Raw genomic sequence first — 8,402 nt, forward strand, 5'->3', positions numbered from 1 at the left:
TGTTGGGTGCATATGCCTTTAATCCCAGCACTCAGCAGCCAGAGGCAGGTGGGTCTGAGAGAGTTTGAAGCAAAGCAAAACCATGTATATGTACACACACACACACACACACACACACACACACACACACACACACACTCACAGGTGTGGGGTGGGGGCAGGGAGATAGACTGGGATGGAATAAAGCTGAGTGGTAGAATACTTGCCTAGCATGCACAAGGCTTTGAGGTCCCTTCTCAGCACTTCAGAAATATGCATATAATAAAGAAATAGGTATAGTACAAATGTATATATATATATATATATATATATATATATATATATATATATATATATATGTATTTTCAGAGATCTCTATTAGGCTTTGGTGTTAGAATCTGAAACTTCTAAAACTGTTCAGCCATGTAATCTCTCTGATTATATCCCCAAATTATCTCATGCAAACTATGGTAACTATAGTAAATACCAACGTCTTTCCTTTTTAAAGAGCAAAATCGCAGCCATGACGACAATCTGTTCACATTTAAACGAGAACAGCGGCTGTGCACCAAGGCAGTTAGCTCTGTTAGCACTGTCATCAGTTGGCCACATTTGAACACACTTTGTGTCAGGGACCTTTTCATAGCCAGACATTAGACCAAGGTCATTTGGATCACAGATTGAATTGGAAGGAACATGCTAAAATTAAGAGAAAGGTCACCTCAGGACTTGTTAGTCTATGTTATTTCTCAGTCCCCCAAAATGTATGTCTGAGGTAGTCACTATTCAGTTGATAGAAGAGCAGACTCCAGTAAAACTCATTTTGTCCACAAGTATTCAGAGAGAACTTACTGCATGCATTGTACTGATTAGACACTAATCCAGCCGTATGATACAATTGAGCAATCATATATTAGACAGCACAGTTTCGTGGCAGGAAATCAAGAAATAAATATTATATACATCACATGATGTTCGTTACTTTTGTTTCTTTTTAACATTTATTTTCTGTATATAATGTGCATGGGCATATATGTGCCATGGCCTTGTGTGGAGCCCAGAGAACATCTTGTGGGAGTCAGTTTTCTCCTTCCACCATGAGGATTCCCGGGACGGAAATCGGGCTTGGCAGTAAGCACCTTTATCCACTGCTCTGAGAAGCAGATTTTTATTTCCTGTAGCCTCTGTACTTCGGGGCTATTAAGGGCACTACCCAGAAACAGGGAGATATTAAAGGATGATATTTAAATCAGCACCATGAGGCTTGATTTTCAAATGGGTTATTCTGCAGACAGTCATAAAGTATGGTTTCTTTTCTTTCACTTTTTTCAAATATCAACTCAAAACAGAAAGCTGTGTTACAACGTTTCTCAGAATGTTGCTGATTTATCATCAAGTTCTCTATTCTTCTTTTCAGCCCCAGAATTATACATAAGTGGGAAGGACAAAGAAGATGAACTAACAATCCTGGGAATTAAAAAATGTAGTTGTTGTTTGGGTTGGAAGCCCTGCCCTGTGTGGCCTTGGATAAACCCTAACTTTTCCAGCTGTACAGTAATAGGGCTTGGGTTAAGTGTTTCCAACACATCCTCTAGTTTAGTATTCTGTGATTTCATCCTCTTTTTCATCCTTGTTCCTGTGTGTGTGTGTGTGTGTGTGTGTGTGTGTGTGTGTGTGTGTGTGTGTGTCTGTCTGTCTGTCTGTCTGTCTGTCTGTCTGTCTAGTCCAGAAGAGGGTGTCAGATTCCCTGGTGCTGCCATTGCAAACAGCTGTCAGCCTCTGGATATGGGTACTGGAAACCAAACTCCAAGTCTCTTTTTTTTTGGTTCTTTTTTTTTTTTTTTTCCGGAGCTGGGGACTGAACCCAGGGCCTTGCGCTTCCTAGGTAAGCGCTCTACCACTGAGCCAAATCCCCAGCCCCAAGTCTCTTAAGATCTCAGTAGATAGGTCTGGGTGTCCTGGAACTCACTATGTTGATCAGGCTAGCCTCCAACTTGCAGAGATTCTCCTGCCTTTGCCTCCTAAATGCTAAGATTAAAGGCAAACACCACCACTGCCTGGCAAGAGCTGTGTCAAACTCAGGGCCTTTCTAATGCTAAGCAAATGCCCAAGTCCCTCACTGAGCCACATTCCCAGCCCCATTCACTTCCCAAAGTCTTTGAAGAGTGTTGTGTAGGCTCAGTGAGGTACTTGGGTACTATTTGCAGATATTGTAAAGCATCTTTGTTTCAAAGGGGTCTTGTATATCCCAGGAGTCCCTAGCCTGACCTACCTGTCTCCATCTCTCAAGCATTGGCGTGGCAGATGCCTGCCCAGTCTGTGTGACTGTTTTCATGGCTTCATTACTAATCCAGCATTTGGAAATACGCATATTTATTCTTCTGTTGTAGAATTTTTTTTAATCCCAATCTGGGGTTTCTACCCCACCTTTGTCCATCCTATTCCCAGACAAAAGACACACAACTTTTATTGTTTACCATAAACCTTAATCACCACTAGAGTTGGGCGGTTTCTACCTTCTATGCTATTAAAGTCTATTTCCTTTCATACAATGTTTCATCTGGCCAGCACTCAGGGCCATGCTTTCTCTACTCCTAACCCATGGTGTCTCCCTCCTCCATTCACCTTCTTTTCTCCAATCCCCAAGCCTGGAGAACCCCAAACCTTGCCTATGTCTGTTCTGCCCAGCCATTAGCTGTCAGCACCTTTATTTACCAATCAGAAATAACCTGAGGGCAAGGTCACATAGAGTCCCTTGGGTCTATGTGAGGACTCTCTTGTCCTGGGGCAAGCAGATCTTGAAGAACCAGTATTAGCATTAGAATACACAAAACATCAGGCCAATGACTACGTGCCCCCATTACTAGTTCATGTCTATGTTATTTGTAGTCTTCATTTAATAATTATTCTGATCTGAGTCTGGTTGTTGTTGTTGTTGGTGGTGGTGGGTCATCTTCCATTTGCTTATTGAGCCAGCAAGATGGTTCAGGGGATGAACATACTTGTGTATGTAATGATGACTTAGATTCAGTTCCCATAACTCACATAGTAGAAAGAAAGAACCAGCCAGGTGCAGGGGTGCACACCTTTAATCCCAGCACCTGGGAGACTGAGTTAGGCAGAACTCTGAGTTTGAGGCCAGCCTGGTCTGCTGAGTGAGCTCCAGGACAGCCAGGACGACACAGAAAAACCCTATCTTGGAAAAGGGCCAAAAATAAACAAACAAATAAACAGAGGAAAAAGCCATAAATCTGTAACAGAAGGGAAAGAAGGAAGGAAGGAAGGAAGGAAGGAAGGAAGGAAGGAAGGAAGAAAGGAAAGAAAGAAGGAAGGAAGGACAAACTCAGTTCTTGGAAGTCATTCTCTGACCTCTACACATGCTTTGGCACATGTACACCTCTCTCCCACACACTGTTGTGTGATGCTATTTCTGGAGAGATGTAAACAACTATATACTCACACCAGACAGGGAACCAACAACAGACAGAATACTACAACTAAAGTCCTTCTTGGTGAATCAAGGAGTTTTGTTGGAGTATTTACAGGGGTATGGGTGGGCAAAAATGACTCAGACAGGTCACCAAACCTTACCCTCGCATGGGTGATAGCTCATGAAAGCTTGTAACTTAGCTCACAGCACAATCTACAGGCAGCTCAATAGGTTGGAGAAGGTCATCTAGATAGTTTAGCTGGTCTTTTCTAGCCATCTTGACTGGTCTGAATCTCTCCTACACAATTCAACATGTCTGTCCTTCAGTAGTCCTCTTACGGTTTCTATAAGCTTGGGGAGGGAGCAGGCTAGTAAATCTTATCAGTTTCTGAGACTTCCTGAATCTACTGAATTGTTTACTTCCTGAGGGTTTGTTTTTTTTCACTGTGTAAATGAGGTCTACCTCAAACTGACAGAGATCTGCCTGCCTCTGCCTCCCTGCTACACTTAAAAGGCTTGAACCACAACTGTCCAGCTACATCCTGAGTTTTAAGGAGTTTCCCTGCAGGAGGGAATGTTTCACTTCCTTTAGAACAGCAGTTCTCACTCTGTGATTCACAACATCTTTGGGGGTTGGGGGGTGTTGAATAACCCTTTCATAGAGGTCTCATATCAGATATTTACATTACAATTCATAACAGTAGCAAAATTACAGTTATGAAGTCACAACAAAAGTAATTTTATGCTTGGGGTCACCACAGCATGAGGAACTGTATTAAAGGGTTGCAGAATTAGGAAAGCTGATTTAGAACACTGCTTTAGAACATCCTGAGCCTTGTCAAGCTTTGCTCTTAGATTGTTTTATCTTGGGGGACATTTCAGCACAGCAATACAATAAGTGTACTTTGAAAAAAGTAAGTATTAATTTTTAAACTGTGTATATTGATATTTTGTTTACATGTATATCTGCATGCCTGGTACCATTGCAGGCAAGAAGGCACTGGAATCCCTGGAATTAGTGTTTCAGATGATTGTTCGCTACCATGTTGGTGCTGGGAATTGAAACCAAATCTTGTGGAAAAGCAGCCAATGCTCTTAACTGCTCCAGCAACTGCTCCTCAATGTATTTTTAATGTGTGCTAGTGGTGGTGGCCAACTCTGAACTGGAAAAGAAAAAAACCAAAATGAGCAAACAAACAAACAAGCAAAGAGCCACTGTCACTTCACTGGACTTCTCTCTGCAGCCTAGGAGGGCCTGGAACTGACTATGCAGCCCCAGGTCAACAGCTTCTCAGGCACTAGAATTATATAATAAGGGCTGATCATGCAGGCTTAAGTCTACCCCCACCACCACTTTGGTTTTTCAGACAGGGTTTCTCAGTGTAGTCCTGGCTGGCCTAGAACTCCCTCTGTAGACCAGGTTGACCTTGAACTTCCGGAAATCCACAAGCCGCCCTCCCCCTCTAGCACTGAGATTAAAGGCTCCTGTGTGTGCTACCACAGAGCCAAAATCAGAGCTTCTACAAATAATAACTTCATATTTTCTTTACAGCTTGTGTGCTATAAGCAAAGCATCTGCTTGTTTTGTGTGGACATCAAGCCTGGGAGATGGTATGAATCCACAGCGCTATTATCTCCTTGGTGTCAAAACAGTACCGAGAAACGCTGGAATTCTAATTATTCTGGATGGGGAGGTGAAGATTAAATTGCAGGAATTATTGCTGTTGAACTGTTTGTCAGGGGCGGGGAGAGACAACCAGATAAATGTGCTTTAACACTGAGCAGTTCTACGTAAACTGTGTCTAACAGTGCCTGGTACAGAGGACACTGCTACGTGTCACCTGCCATGTATCCTCTGTTACTACACTAACACCCAACACTTAATCAGCAAGCGTTTAGTAGCTACACACCTACATCTAGAGAAATCAATTTGTAGGATATCAATAGCAAGAAATTTACAGAGACATGATTTGAAAGAGAAAAAAGAATTGCTAGAGAAAACAACATTGTTTTTTCCCTTGAGACAGTGTCCTTCATTAGTTCAACTGGAGTCCAGAATCGAAGGTTGGGGAAAGTTCACACTCCACAATGCAGCTACCTAAAGGCCTCCCTTCCTGAGAATGTCCTTAGGCCTTCACCCACACCTTCTTCCATTTCTGAGTGTCTTTATTTCTTGGATGGTTTCTAGTCTATAATCACAAAGAAGGGGGAAGGAAGTGGAATCATATACAGTTGTCCTGGATAATCAAGAAGTAGAAAGTGTTCTTTAGTGGGATAAAAGTGTCCTGAAATCTCTCAGCAAAGGAGTACACAAAACCCTTTTAGAAAATAATCAATTTCTGGGGTTGGGGATTTAGCTCAGTGGTAGAGCGCTTGCCTAAGAAGCGCAAGGCCCTGGGTTCGGTCCCCAGCTCCAGAAAAAAAAGAATAAAAAAAAAAAAAAAAAAAAAAAAAGAAAGAAAGAAAAGAAAAGAAAATAATCAATTTCTAGATGAGGTTATTTTAGAAAAACTACCTTTCCAAACTGGTAGGAAACCATGCCGACATAAAATTTAAATTCCCTGCTAAAATATATTGATACTGCTCTTGGCTCCTGGAACATAGGGAGGCTTTTCCCCCTTGAAACAGGGCTCTGTTCTGAATTCCAGACTGCATTCTGCCCCCAAGTACCTGAGATCAGAGGCACAGGCCACTACCATCCAAGGCCTTCCCCTCTGTTGGTACTTCCCTTTCTTTTTGCAGTATTACAATCACACCCAGAGCCCCCTGACTACTAGGCAGGTTCACCACTATTGACTTACACTGCCAGCGCACAAACACTTGTAACTCCTGGGATCTGAGCTTCTGGCTTCTGTGAGCAATCTACACTCATGTGCTCTGCTTGACCTAGATATGTATATGTCATTTAAAAAATATTTTTTAAAAAGGGCTGGAGAGTTGGCTCAGTGGTTAAGAGCAATTGTTTCTTCTTATAGATACCCTGGTTTGAGTCCTAGCACCCACATAGTGACTTACAAACATCTTGAACTTCAAACCCAGGTGATTCAATGCCACCCTCAGATCTTGGTGGGCATCAGACACATAACATGGTACACACACATACATGCAGGGGAAAGACATACGAATAAAATAAATCTTTCTGTTGTCTGTGTGACTGATTGGAGACAGGATTTCTCTGTGTAGCCCTGGTTGTCTTGGAACTCTGTAGATCACAGCCTTGAACTCACAGAGATCCACATGCCTCTGCCTGAGTGCTGGTATTAAAGGCCTGTGCCACCATTGCCCAGCGTCTTTTTAATAAATATTTTTTTAAATGATAATAAATTTTTTTAAATATAAAGTCTAGCTAAATTGCTCAGGTTAGCCTCAAACTTACCACCTTCCTGCCTCGGTCTCTATAGTAGCTGGTTATAAATGTGTGCCACCATCTTGGGCTCTTTATTTTTATGGGAGAGGGTGTGTGTCTGAACACCAGAGGATAATTTGAGGCGTCAGTTCTCTCCTTCCACCTTCCCATCATTCTACTTCAGCAGATCTGCTGACAACACTTCTGTAGACTGGGAAACCTTATGAATATGTAATGCTAAAACACAAAACAAAAGCAGGCGGGGTCTGGAGAGATGTCTGAGATTAAGAGCCCTTGCTGTTCTTGCAGACCATTGTTCCACTTCTAGAATCCACGTAGGGTGGCTCACAAAAACCTGTAACTCCAGCTTCAGAGGATCCTCTTCTGACATCCACAGGCACCCACACTCGTGCATACACACATGTGCACACACACGCAAAACAAAACCTACCACCAAACAACAACAAAACCCCAAAAGCAAAACCAAAAACAAGTAGGGCTGGTGGTAAACTCTGTATGCCGAGCGTTCAGGAGAAGATGGAGCTGGGTCAAGGCCAGGCTGGGTTACACAGTAAGACTGTCTCAAAGGCAAGCAAACCCAACAAGGTCCAGGAGAAAGAGACTCACGTCGTTCACAGGAGGACCGACAGGATGGACTTTAATTTACAAACTCACACTTTTTCTAAAATAATTATCCACTCCTGCTAAGGAAATAGGAAATGAAACATTGAAAATAGCTTGGATTTGGAGGTGGCCTTCCTATGCTTTTCATTAGAGGATGAAAAGCAATTATGTAGAGGATCCTCATTGGCAAACATGAAAACCATGGAATCCTATTAATTCACAAGAATCAGTAAGAAAGCTAAACTGAAATAAGAGCTTTGGATTATGCAACAGAATTACTAACCCTCCCTTGTTAATCTTCCTATGTCTCTCCTATCTTCCAGTTTACCAGGTAGAAGGAAGAGGTGCCCACCCCTTTGCTGAGAATTGAACCCGCGATCTCACATGGGCTAGGTAAGAGCTCTTCCACTGTCTTTATTTCATTGCCTGTTGCTGTGTTAAAATACTCTAACAAAAAACAAGTTAAGGGAGCAATGTTCTGCCTGACTCACAATTCCGTGTGACAGTCCGTCGCTGTGGGGAGTCAGGGTGGGGGATGGGAGCTGCTGGGCACAGAACATCCACAGTCAGAGCAGAGTCCGCGAACCAGTGCGAGCTCGTGCTCAGCACCTTTCCATCTTACAATACAGCCCGCCCACTGTGGGTGGGGCCTCCTACCTCAACTAACACAATCAAGATAGCCTACCACAGGCCAACCTGACCTGACAATCTCTCACTGTGATTCTTTGCCCAGGGAAATCCAGATCATGGCCAATTAGCAACATTAACCATCACCTCCAATTGAGCTACACCTCTGATTTAGGAAGAGGAGCTTTCTTCAAAGAAACAGAACCCATAAAGGCCAAAAGAAGGATTGGGCTTATGAAACACTGTTGCATTTTCCTTATTTCCTGAATCTCCATCTCTTCCTATAACCAGGAATTTGAACGAAATAAGTGACTATAAATTGACAAATGTGTGGTAGAATCCTAGCATTAGGGAGGCTGAAGACAGACAGAGCCTGGACAATTTTCAGGCTAGCCT

General features: G+C 42.7%; 1 non-coding gene across 1 annotated transcript; it reads left to right on the forward strand.

The window, feature by feature from the left end:
- The first annotated feature begins 5,747 nt into the window (after nt 1-5,747).
- Nucleotides 5,748-5,828, forward strand: Trnal-aag9 (transfer RNA leucine (anticodon AAG) 9). Its single transcript has one exon. It is a non-coding gene; the product is annotated as a tRNA-Leu (tRNA).
- The last annotated feature ends 2,574 nt before the right edge of the window (nt 5,829-8,402 follow it).

The sequence above is a fragment of the Rattus norvegicus genome, chromosome 2 (genome assembly GCF_021556685.1).
Source record: "Rattus norvegicus strain SHRSP/BbbUtx chromosome 2, alternate assembly SHRSP_T2T, whole genome shotgun sequence".
Taxonomy (NCBI): domain Eukaryota; kingdom Metazoa; phylum Chordata; class Mammalia; order Rodentia; family Muridae; genus Rattus; species Rattus norvegicus.